This window comes from Psittacula echo (genome assembly GCF_963264785.1).
Source record: "Psittacula echo genome assembly, chromosome: 4".
Lineage (NCBI taxonomy): Eukaryota > Metazoa > Chordata > Aves > Psittaciformes > Psittacidae > Psittacula > Psittacula echo.
Genome location: NC_137738.1, coordinates 72,618,187 through 72,631,826, shown reverse-complemented (window position 1 = coordinate 72,631,826; position 13,640 = coordinate 72,618,187).

Below are 13,640 nucleotides of genomic sequence, written 5' to 3'. Positions count from 1 at the left end.
TTCTATACTCATCTTCAGTACAGCTGCATCAGCAAAACTGAGGCAGCTGGGACCAGCATTATAGAGGTAGGAACAAATTCCTGGGGAAGACCAGCATCTCTTAAACAGTCGGTATGTCAAATCAGAGTTTCAAAAAATAACTATGGTATAGAAACCACCTGAACTTTTTACAGCTGATGTATACCTGTGACAGAAGTAAACAGGGATTTAGCCTTTTTTACATCAGAAAAATACAAGGCTGCATATTCTGGTTAGTTTTCTACCCATCCGTTTCAGAGATTTTAGTGTGACAACTGAAATCATACAGCAGACACTTCTGCCAAATAGAATGATGTGGGCAAGCTCAGGAATATGAATAAACTTCAAATAGAAAAGCCCAAGAGGGCATTAATAGTTTTATCGGTCCTAGAAAATCAGCAATGATGTGCCAAGTAACACCCGTAGCACAGCACATGCTAGCTACTTACTTTTACCTCTCATCAACCTAACAATGCAGAGACTTCTCTAGTTTTAGCTGGGTTCATCATCTTCTATCTCTAAGTTTTTTCTTGTAATCAGTACAAGTCAGAATCTCTCATAAGGCACATGAGTCCTTGAGGAAGGTGAAGGAAGAAATCATTCATGCATCTTCATGCAGCACTGCCCAGAGATAGGAATGTAGAGCTGTGCTGACTTTACAAGAAGGAGGGAAGTTGTAAGACGCTGGCTGCTTTTTATTCAGATTTGTGCAAATGAGAAATTCAGTGGGGAAACATAATTTTAGATAAAGTAATAAATCAGGCTTATTTAAATAGAAAACAGAGTTGTGTTTTTTAGGTTTCTTGCAAGCCAGATGACCTACATTTCAAAAAACTAGCTCTACACTCCTAGACCCCTAGTCTATATTAATATTTTACTGATGCAGTACACTGAAGTAAAACGTGAATGGAAGTATTTAAATTGTGATGTTTCAGTTTTAATCTGATTTCTCTGTTACCACCTTAATAGCTCGCTCTTTGGGATTTTGTCGTCACCAAGATCCAGTAGGAGTTTGTTGGCAAATTTGTTTGTCCTCCCAGTCCCTGTGCAGATGGTATGCTGTCCTGCTCATTTTCGTGTTAGCTATCTAAAGGGGGTGGTAGGTTAGTTGGTGAAGGATGTACCTTTCAACCTTCAGATATAAATATTTAACTTAAAAAGTTGGAGGCCCAGCCTGCTGTATGGCTTCTGAATAGTTAAAATAGGAGCGTTTTGCCTATGGTGGGTGAATCAGGACTATAGCTGAGAGACATCCAGTATTTCATGTGTCTGTAGTGATCCACAGAGCAGAACTTCAGTGGAAACATGCAGAACGAAAGCAAGCCCTTTGCCCTAAGAGTGTCTTTCCCCTGCTCTCATCCACATGCACTGCAGCACGCCAAGAGTTAGCCTGCTCCCTCACTCACTCCTCCTGCCTCTGTGACTCACCTTCCATGGTACTCTCCAGTGCTTCTCACAAACCCATTTCCCATACCTGGGAATAAAGGGTTAGCCTCACAGATTCCATCAGTAATGATGCATTGGCCAGGTTTTGAAACCTAGCATCTGTTTTGCATGTTCCTTCCTCCTGAAAACAAGTTCACTATCCTACTCCCGAGAGAATTTAATGTGCAAATTGTATGTCAGAAGAATAGTACACATACAGCCGATGTGCATGGAAAGCAGGGTGAATCCACAACCAGATACATTGACTTGACTTGAGCTCGCTGCTGCATGCCAGTTTAGGAATATTTCCAGTGAAGGTATTCAAGGTCATCTTGCACAGATAAAAGACATATCGCACATGCATGTATGATTGCTCCTTGAACTACAGCTAACTTTACTGAAAGCTGAGTTAATATTGGCCAAACTAAAATAAAATGTTCCAGAGACAAAAATTACTATGCATGAGAGCTACAGAAGCTGTCCAAGCAGTTAATTAACATTAAGTGCAAACAGTGATGGACAAAACGGTAATTGTGAGAACTGCTTAGACATCCAGTTAGAGACATGCATTTCCTCATTCTCCAGTATTTCAAAAGCAGGCATTTATAGCAACAACCTGCTGCACATGGGTCTTTTATTTTTTTCCTGAAACATCTTTCCCAGCTCATCTAAATAACCGTTGCCTTACTTCAAGGTTAAATCTTAACTAAATTCAGATGTGTATTTGGATATTCTTGTCAGTCATGCTGCTATAATTTGTTATAGAAAAACAAATGAGCCTGCATGAATAGGAGTGTACAAACCGCATTAAACTGAACGGGAGTTTCTGTTCAGGTTGATCTAAACACAGTAGTTACATCATAATAGTTCACAGTAGACTAGATAGGGCAGATTGCAAGTAAATCTGTTTTTAAGTTACACACATGAGTTAGAGTATCTTATTGGGTAAGATTAACATCATTATAGTTCACAATCTTTTCCTCAAGAGCTATTGAAGGGTATAAATATGAATAAATGATAAGAACTTTAGTATTTTGCTTTCTTGCATAAGGAATAATATCTGGTCATGAGCAATTGCAGCCGGTGAGGAAGGGCTCCTATTTCTGACCCAACAAAACTTGTACCAGTTGCCTAAAAAGCTGTGTGCATACTATGAAATCATATCAGCCTACAGTCCAGTCTAGCATACGGGCAGCTATAGGGCAGCTGTCAGTGAAGACTGGAGAGCTACCAATCACTTTTTTGGTTATGTGTATGAAATTCCTGTTGGAGCCAACCAGGATAAGAAACACTGTTAGTGAAGGAGAAGTACTCAAGCTGTACTATTCTGGGTGCATTCAGTAACTAAACCATGCATTTAAACGCAGTTTATCTCCAAACAACCTGACACTGTCAAAGGAAATAAGCCCCTGCAGCTTTTATTATTAACTTAAATTATAATTTATTTCAGCACAATGGTATCTCAGAACAGGAAGGCAGTCGCTGAGCACAGGGTTATTTGCCTGTAGTCTGTCTTCCCTGTGTTTCCTCCAGATTAGTCTTCCAGCACTGACTCCACTCTCTCCACACAAGTGAGTACTATACAACTATATTACCTGCTAAATAACATGACAGCTAGTTTTCCTCATACATGGTATAAATGGTCAGTCTTCAATGAGGCAATACACGAGATGGGGAGGCTGACTTTGAGTCAGAAAATCAACTCCAATCTTGAGAGAGAAGAAAGACATTTGTAGAGTGCCTCGCTCTAGCACCCACTAATTGCCTCAGGAAAAAAGGCAAGCAGCGGCATTGCTTGTACAGGTGAATGGATTCCAGGCACACCCTCTCTACACATCTGAAGTGCAGAAAGCAAATGAGAAAGGCTAACCCTTTATTCCAAGGCGTGAGAAGAAATCAGTGCATAGTGAGATGGTGCTCAAAGACAAAATGTGAACAGTATACTGAGCAAAACAGTCCATCTGGTCACTTGAAGTTTGCAAAATTAACATTACATTTTAACCAGGATTGAAATTACTGCAATTGTTTATGTATAGCTGCAAAGCATTTCAGATGTTTCAGCTCATTTTGTAATGGTCATTTCTTTAGACTTCTTAAAGCTAGGACCATTTCCTAGAGAGACAAAACTGTAGCACCACTACCCAAAGCAATTAAGACTAGACTGAAAAACATTTGCTGTCAAAGGCTGCACAGCCTTAGCAGTGGGGAGTAGACTATGTCTTTTGAGATCTTTCTGCATTTATTTCTATGCTTTATCAGAAAGAGGTTTCCTTTGGGCTTGCTACATTCTTTTTAAGTTCATGCTCCTTCATTCCTGTGTCTGATGTAAATTCAGAGACAACTACATATCTCTTTATGCACAATTCTGTGCTTTACATTCATTTCTAAAGCCTTTTGAAGCATTACAGACTTGACTGAATCCACCAGATGACACCTCACAACACAGTCATAGAAAGTTGAAGAGCAGAACTTCTTATCTGAAATGTAATTCCACTCCACGCAAACTGCACCATCTGAATTTCAGCAACATTAAATTTTATTAAGAAAATCTAATTTTAATGCACAATTTATTCCCTTGCAGCAACAAATGCAGAAAAATGTTTTAGTACTTGTTTCTCATCCCTTCCTCTCCGACAACAGAGCATCAGACAGCCTGGAAGAATGACTTAGTTGTGGTTGACCAAATAAATACCTACTTTCTTCTCCTGATTCCTTTTTGAAATGTGTATTTTTTTTTTCCAGTAACAGTTTATTCATGAGCTTTGCACACCTCATACAGGTCCATTGTCTCTCTAGGTTTTTTGCTTGTGTGTATTGGACTGCACTTTAGAGCAGTGTTTGGAAAAGAAACACCAGTCAGTCCTGACCTGAAGTTCATGATCCAATTTAGAGCATTTCTGTATGCCTAGAGGACAAAAATAAAAGGCCACACCTGACTTAGAGAGGAAGGCAGGACTAATGGTTGCCTCAGATACAGACAGGGAAAACCTTTGGAACAAGCTGGCCCAGGACCAGACATGAGAAGGAGGCCAAAGCATCACATAGGCCTCTCAGCAGCACATCTAGAGTCTTTCTGGATGCATCCCTGTCCTGAGCAAAGCAGTAGTCACAATTACAGACTATTAAAATGGATCGACTGGGGACCTAAGGTCTGGATCCAGTTTGCAGGATTGATTCACTCTGATAGCCTTGCTTTTTCTTCAAGGTCTCACTACCTCCTAGCAGCTCTGCTTTACAGATCATTCCATGCCCTCATGTGAGGAAATAACTCACGCCTCAACAAACAAACTGAAGAAGGACCCCAAACTTGTAGCCCACAGACTCTTGGATGTCTGACTGAATAGATGGACATCTCAGGTTTCACTCAGCAAGCCTCCCAACTGTGTGATCATCTTCCCCAGGCCCTGCTTGCCCCCTGGGCACAATCCAATTGAACTCAAAAATTAGTTCCAAAATTATTCACAACAAAGTGTTTCATTCATTCTGAGCAAAGAGTTTGCACAATTTTTTTTCCATGGGGAGAGGGAGAACAGAGATTTGAAGTTTCTAACCCAGTTCACAGTGGAAACAAATATTGAAACATTTCCCCAGAAATTAAAGGTTTGGGCTTTTTGTTTTTCTGGCTTTTTCTCAGATTGATTTCTCTATTTGTTGGTGAGAAAGAAGGTGAGAAAAGGGTAAAAGACAGATACAGCAACAGAAGCTGGAAAAAAATGATAAAGGATTGTGTTAGAGCTGTCCATCCAGTCTGAACTATGGAAACTGGCATGAGCTCTTACAGACTGTAACAATGCATGCACTTACACAAGCAAAAGAAACCTCTTGCTTGATTTTATTTCCTTTTTTTTCCTATCAGCATCAGAAACGTGAGGTTTGCCCCTTGCTAGAGGCCTGAACTCCTGTGAGCATTCTGGAGTATGATTCAGAAAAAGTTCTTCTTTTTTTGTCACTGGCCCCATTACCTAATGTTTTGCAGCCCTGCCCAATAAAGATTTATTCATCTCATATGTTCTTGGTTGTGACCTTATGTTCAGCCACAGTTGGACTGCTTTGCGCTCCAAGGTTCTCGCCTCGGTGTTCCAAACCCAGGAATCGCTGCGCCTGGGAAGACCAGCCTGCAGAGCCTTGCTGGACAGTAAATCAGGCCTTGAAGGCCCAACCTTTTTAAATCAATCACTCAGCCTCATCTGGTTTGTTATTGCACTAATACTGCCCTGAGGAAAATCACAAATGAGAGTCCAGTATATTTCAAATACATTACTTAACTGAAGCATGTTTTGCTTAGATTTGGTTTAAATATTGCATTGCTTAACTTTTCTTTGAATACCCTTTCACCATGTGCTGTTTATGGTGCATGCCTATGAGTCAGCTTTTGTACTGCAAATAGGAGCCTGCTGTGAAGGTTTACATGACCGAAGTGGGCACTGTGCTCAATTAGCTAGCCCCCTGGTCCACACTTGTTTCACATGTACATTTTCTATAGTTAAATCTTATCCTTCCACAAACTACATGCAGCTGTTCAGATCAGAAAATGTGACTCAAGAGTTTTGTTTGCGATTATTACCCTCCTCCTCTCTCCATTGCTGGCCAGAAGTTCATGGGAATCATCCCCACAGGTCTCTTAATCCTATCAGTATTCAGTCCCTGAATCCAGCTGAGCCCTCCTGTGCTACTTATTCTGCTGAAGGGAACTCTCTGAACAACACAGGAGAGGCTCAGTGCATCTCATCATACAGACATAAAAATTTACTGCTGGCTCACTTTAGAAAAGGTGATGTTCCACTATCATGAAAAGAATTTAGAGCTATGCACCTTCTAGAAGTTATTTAACAATGATCGGAAGACCTTTGATATCAATTACAGCTAGCTTCTGTTACTCACTGTGCTGAAAGTGAAGCTCAAACTATGCCAGATTAATGTCCCTTTGCTACTTATGAGGTTCTTTATTGCTAATTTGTCACTATTCATTAAGCTTTGTTCATGGGTTTACTCAACAAAATTAACAGGACTTTAAGCAGGGAAGGTGATATATTTAGCTAATAAAAAATAATGAAAGACATTTGCGAGGCTTACTGATGAACTCAGTACTTGAACCTTTCAACTTGCATTTACCCAGGAGATCATTTGATGAGATCTTCCAGGTTCCTTTAATCATCTCACTCAGTGTATTGTTTTTCCATATATTTCACTATCTGTAAGAAGAACTAAGACACCAAGCACATAAGGAAAATAAGATAAGCTGCCAGTATTACAGCAGTGGTTCTAAGGGGGGCAGGGGGGGAGGAAGGGCTAATAAAAAGGTAATTTTATCTGCTCTGAATTCATTGTGTATTGTTCAAGGGACCTATCTTTTGCTCTTAGTTTAAGTAGCAGAAAGTTGTGGTTCCCATTCTGTTGGGTATGTGAAAAGTACCTTTCACTGATTTAAGAAGGAACACACGTGAAACTGGAATTACTGTGTGTTTCTTCAAGAAGAAAAAGTTCATCATTATACTGTGCCTTTCCTTCAGCCTTTTTCTGAGAGAGAAATCAGCTGTGTTTGACCTAAAAACCTCAGACCTAATTTTGAATAACTACAGAAAAACAGTTTTTAAAAGGATTGCATTTCGTTTTTTCAGACAAATATGAATTCCTTTCTCTTTGCGTGGATTACTCTAAACAGGGAAATCCAGTTCCCTTTGGATTCTTCCCCTCTGAGTGAGGATGAGACTAAGTCATCCTCCATTTGTTTGTCTTTGATGACGAATATTACTCTCAACTTCCAAACAATGTCAGCAATGAAAATAGGGCATCTGGAGCTTGGTTCAATCATAGAATCATAGACCCATGGAATGGTTTGGCTTGGAAGGGACCTTAAAGATCATCTAGTTAATTTTAAACACCTGAAAAACTCCACTGGCACTAGCTGGGATATTTCAAACATTAAGATTTGCTGGATTAAGACCATCATACTTATTAAAGCTGCACCCCATTTGCAAGAGTAATTTGGCACTGGTACAGCTGTGGCATTCCTGGCAGTGAAACAGGCTTCACAATTTGTTAGTCTAGACATACTCTTCTGGAAGCACCATGACATGTATGATTTAACACAACCACTTCTGCTATGGGTGCTACCTACATCCAGGTGGGTAGGTCTTTGGGCAGGCCACACTTCATGATCCTGCTTTAGAGAGTACTGCTAAGCTGTCAGACTTGCCTTTGAAAACTGCTAATTCCATTTGTGGACCTGAGTGAAAAATGCAAGGTGTATGATTGAAACCTTTCTGAAGCATAGCCCTCTCTGCTGGAAGCAACAGATCTAGCCTGGAATTTTATGACTTCTTTCTTTGATGACTCAAGTACGGTTTAATCTATAGCAGTGATAAAAACAGAATGCTCGAACTTCAGCTATTCAAATTAAAGGCAAATAATTCTGTAGTAGACTACAAAAAAGCTGCACACAGAAAATATGAATATTAATGTATTGCACTTTCAGTTGTCAGAGACTTTTCTCCTTACCTTCTTTTGCTCTCCCTAACAATAAAATAAGTATTCTGTTGAGCCAGGCTCTTCTCACGACAGACAGCATGAAATTGTTTCCTTGGTTAGACAGCTCACCCTTGAGGTATGCTCAAAGAATATCCTTTTTTGCACATCTATGCTGCAGCTTCCAATTAGGGAGGCAATATAAGCAGCAAGAAGCAGCAGGGGAGAGAATAGGATGTTCTTTTTCTCCAGACAGAAAAATCCATGCTGATAAAAACGTTAGGATTCGGCAACTCAGAAAGTTCCTTTGCTTTATTGTGCTTTTATTCATGTGAGAGAATTCACATACATGTGCACAACTGACTCCTTTTCTGGAGGCTGTTCAAACTGCAGTTCTCAGAACTTGAATTATTAGGAAAGCTGGAACGATTCTTGTGATCCTCTGCAGTAACACTTTTACGGAGAAAAGCTCTTTTCTCCCAAAAATATTCTCATTTGCAAATGCAACACAGCCTCTTCTCCATCATCTCCACGCTCAATCCAGCATGAAAACTGAAGCAGGTTTGTGTTAATTTTGAGCTCTTCATGCCACCTTTGCAGTTTCTGAGTTTTTTCTTTCACTTTTGGCTTGTAGCCTCAAAGTAACTTCAGTCAAAATGTCTAAGCGCTGTCAGGTTTCAGGTCAAAATTATGTCAAAAGTACAGTTTTACATTATTTCCACCCCACAGCAAATCCCTCCCTACATCAGCCTAAGCTCACTTGAAAAGTTTTAGGTTTTGCGGTGAACGTTTTGCACAGCTCTAGGTTGAAGAAAGCTGGAATGTTATAAGTCCTCTCAGCGGGTTTCATCCAAATCCCAGATAATTTGATAGGCATCTTTGTGACTATGAGAAAAGGATCTAAGCAAACATTTCGCTGGTCTGCAGAGTTAGATTCTCAAACAGTATGCACAGGACAGTGACAGACAGAGCAATAAAAGAAGATAGCAATGGTTTTGTTGGTTTCCTTTACTTACTAGTTTCAAGTAGCAAATATTAAGGGCAAAGTTCCCAGGAAATGCCTTATGAAACACATCTCTTCTTTTAGACTCATTACTACAATAAACAGCAGTTTAGAGTTACAGCAACAAACTTTTTCTGCAGATTGCTTAACATAGGCGATTTTTCACCCTCGGAGACTACAAGTTACAAAACAAGGATGATACCCCCAGGTAGCTGCTGCTCACCTCTGGGTGTGCATTCTGGAAAGATAGCAGCTTGCCTCACCCACACATCATTACACTTTTCTAATACATCAAGCACACAAGATATCTACTGGGCAAACAGCTATGAGGGACACAAGCAAGTATATTTCTGGAAGGTCCTTCTTAAGATCACAAAGTTGTAATCCAGAAAGAGATTTAGACACCTAAGAGTCTCAACACTGCAGTTCAGCTCCTACCTACCTTCAAGCATGCCCAAAGCCCCTTCTTTCTTCTGCTTATTCCAAGAAAGTCCCCAGCTACATTTCTGCAGATCAGTGCCACAGAGCCTCCCTTGTCCCAGCTACACAGAGCACCACAATAGGAAAGTTCTGCACCAGAGGCATCTAAGAAGATAAATGCATTGTCCTCCAGCATCAAACATGCATAGCCCATCCAACAAAAGCCCTGAGCTGACAGGATTTCTGTCAGAGGCATGGAACAACCATGCACAAGCTATGTTTGTCCAAAAGGGCTCTGGTGGTTCCATTATATGAATGCAACTGCAAAGGCAGTATCTCTGGATGGCAGGTAGGGCCCAAACCTCAGGAAGGACATGATGTCCCATCCCACTGCCAAACTCTTACTGAGAAGGCAGGTTGCGTGCCTGAGGCTCAGGCAGCAGTTGCCAGTGTTGTTGTCAGCCTTGAATGCTTGGAGAGGTCCTTTTAGGATACGCATGCTCCCTGAACATAGACTGCCTCACACACAGGAATGTACTTTTTCAGTTTTATTTCTCATTGTCATGAACAAGGGCAAATAAATAATTTTAAAATACATTTAATAAAAAGGAAATATGTTTGTTTCTTTTCATTTGCCTTGCCTTTATTTCCTTGCCTTTTTCTTCATAATCATTACCCAAAGGCCATGAAAGCAGAAGTAGCAAAATGTGAAGTTCTTTCCCCACATTAGAATTGCTAAAATTTGAATTACTCTTATGTGTAGTGAAAAACTTTTTACAACACCATTTTTAATTTATTATGAAGAGTGGATTAAAAAAGATGAAGAAATTACACTGAAAAAATTACAAACCAGAAAAAAACTCTTTGCAACAGTCTTTGTTTAAATTATTTTAAACACAACAGCTCATATTGCAAGTTCCCTGGCATCATACCTGTACATTTGATTACTAGAAACAAAGATTTTCTTTCAAAGAAGACGCCATTCAAGGTTTCTCATTACTCAGTGTCCTACAAGAAGAATGATAGACCTGATGGTAACCTGATGGCAATTTCTGGAAAGGTACATGGTCTGTTAAGCTTCATTCAGAGGACAATTTCCTGATCCTTATGGGCTTAACAAACAGTACAGCCTCTTACCCCAGTTGAAAATGAGGCCTTGTGGGTCAGTTCTGTAAAACCACAAACATACCACCAAACAGAAAGGATTGCTAACCTCTATTCAAACAGGGCTTTCTTGGTAGGCTGTGTTACGCAACTTTTCCAAAAGCATGTTAGATATTGGCAGACACTGAGAAATATCATCCAAGTCCTTTTTTCTTTCTCTCACCCTTTTTCTTCTTTCTCTAATAGTCAGTTTTGGTGTCCTGGAGAGAGAAAAAGTGTTCCATGAAGAAATCACTTTGAAGCTTAATTTTTCACTGCCAAAGTACTTGGGACACTCATTTTTTCCAGTCTTTCTCTAACGCTTGTTATCACTACTGCTGACTCATCTCCTGATGCCGAGGGAAAAACAGTTTTATGGGAACATGAAGAGGTCACAACTGAATTATTTTTGCTGTTATTAATGGCTCTGCAACTCCTTCTCTGCACTGCTATGAAACATGTTTTCATAATTTCTCAATCAAAACTAGTGCTCCAGGGTGCAGAAAGATGCCCAGGGTGGTGAAGAGACATGGAGCCTTACCCCTCAGGCAGAAGGAGCACCTCTCAACCAGCTGCAGTGAACATTGCTCTCCAGCATACTGCTGAAGCAGTGCTCCACAACAATCCCATTCAGCTTTCCCTAGTGAGAAAAAAAATGTCCCTAACCTCCCCTATAAGTGCTTATGAGGTGAAGTAAATCAAGAATGATACCTTAAGACGCTTCTGGAGAACATAAAAGCTCTGCTCTTTTCTTCCCTACCTCCACAACTTGCATGGTGATTTTGTTTGTATAGAAACAAATAAAACATTGAATTATTTCTCCTTCCTTCATGAAACCCCATGTGTTCTCTGCGCATATATGCACACAAATATATTCAAAAGCAAGTTAAGTAATTGCAATAAATCACTGTATCAGTGATTTTCACCTGCACTTGCTTTCTATAAATATACGACAGAGAAGTTTGAAATAAACAGTTTCAGCAGAAGTTACTTGTAAATTCCTTTAGTGAAAAATGCTTGGACATTATGCTCTTTGTGAATAATTCACTGTACATATTTATAACGATGCTGTGTGTAACTGCATCCCATTAATCAATCAGATGGTTTTGTGTCTGTTCCCTTTTCAGAGGCAGAACATTATGTGAGGAGAATGTAAACAGACTGCAGCTGAATTGTAGTGAATCTTTAAGCCTTTCTGCTTTTCAAGATTATGAATCAAATGAGAGTTTGTGTGTGTTTATGTTAAGATGCCAGAGATAGCTCAGGAAGAGACATAAAACTGAAAAATCACTTCTGACTTTCAAGAGACACTCATGGACTTATTCCTTACCACTATACAAGCCATAAGGCATATGTGAGTTAGTAGGCTGTTTAGCTAATCCTCACCTGGTGAAATTAAAGAGAATTTTACAGCCCACACGCTAAGATGACTCTCAAATTGTTTTTAGGCAAAGTAGCATACTGTCAGTAAGAGAGGATAAGCTTGCTCCTATCCTGCAACAGGTTTGCCTTGCAGTTCTTACCCTCATCAGTCAACATATCCCCCAAGCAGACTGAGTTATGCCTTCACTGGACTGCTGCATTAAAGGAGGCTGGAGCCAGCCTAAGGACAAAGGCCACTGCTGCTGCGTGTTATGCATGGGACCATCCTGGAGCCATTGTGCCCTTTGCTCATCACCTACTGCATTAACACCTCCAAGATAGGCAGACAGGAATCATAGAATCAGCTAGGTTGGAAAAGACCTTTAAGATCACCAAATCCAACCACTACTCCAGGACTGCCAAGTCCACCACTAAACCATGTCACCAAGGGTCTCATCCACATGGTTTTTGAACACTTCCAGGAATAGTAACTCCATCACTTCCCTGGGCAGCCTGTTCCAATGCCTGACAACCCTTTCAGTGAAGAAAGCTTTCCTAATATCCAGTCTCAGTTTCCCCTGGCGCAGCGTGAGGCCATTACCTCTTGTCCTATCACTTGTAACCTGTGAGAAAGAAAGGCTGCTTATGTTTGGTATCCTCTTATGTTTAAAGCAGGTGATGTTGCTGTGTGGTTACCATTGCCTCAAGCAGGTTGTTCTGGACAAAGCAGAAGTCAAACTTTGGCTGCTTAGGAAGTAAAAAAACCTAGGATGCTAATACAGTTTAAGCATGTCCAGCATTATGCTGCAGCTGAGAGCAGGTATTCAGGATTGCAGTGCCAGAGGTAAGCACCTACATCTCTCCTAATTCCTATTTCAGGTCCCCTCTTCCTCAAATCAAGTTCTTGGTGCACTTTGTTCCATCTCAGTCAGTTACTTGGAATTGGCACTGAAATTTGGAATATTTTTCATTAAGGTCTGCAGTGGGGAGATTGGAATAACCATAATAAAAGAAAAAAGTAAGAATAAATCTTCTCAGACATGTTCAGCTGAGGGCTGGTGACTCAGGTTACTGTTGGCATCATCTGCTTTTGAACATTTCCAGTCCTGGCATCCATGAGAGTAATGATAATATATGGCTAACGTCTGTCAATCCCTGTTTCAACAGTGGACTTCACAGTTGAATAAATATACTTCCAAGTACTGCAGTTTGATTTCCTTTTTAAGCACATAGCTTCTTTATCCCTTCACATAGAAATGGATTTCATAGGAAATTTAAGATAAATAGAGGAGAAAGTTCAATATAGACATGTGGTGTTCATCTAGGAGAACCTCCAAATCAGCAGGAGTTTTCCTTCATAGACTTGAAAACCATCACAATACCATCATCATTTACTCATTTGGATCCCCCCATGGCTGAAAGCCATTAGCTCCCTTGTCTGCCAGTTTGACCAATGACAGTTTCAGGACTTTAGTCTCCAGAGGTTGATAAAATGGAAAAAACCCCAAACACCTATCATGATTGGTATGCGTCTATTTGTATTCCCAGGCATGGGTCTTGAGCCAGTTGGTGCTCAGTGATGAGAAGTCTCTTTCTTTAAGTTTGGATGGTTTGTTCTAAATCAAGTCAAGATAAGCATTAGGCAGCATCTCTGCAAAGAGATTACTGTGTCTTTTCTGTTTAGTCTGTAGGATATATGAAGAACAAACGTGTGCTGCTTATCATAGGTAACATCACAAAGAATTTTCAAATGCCCTAGCAAAAATTAAAAGCATCACAAGCTCATAGCTTTACTCCAGAACAC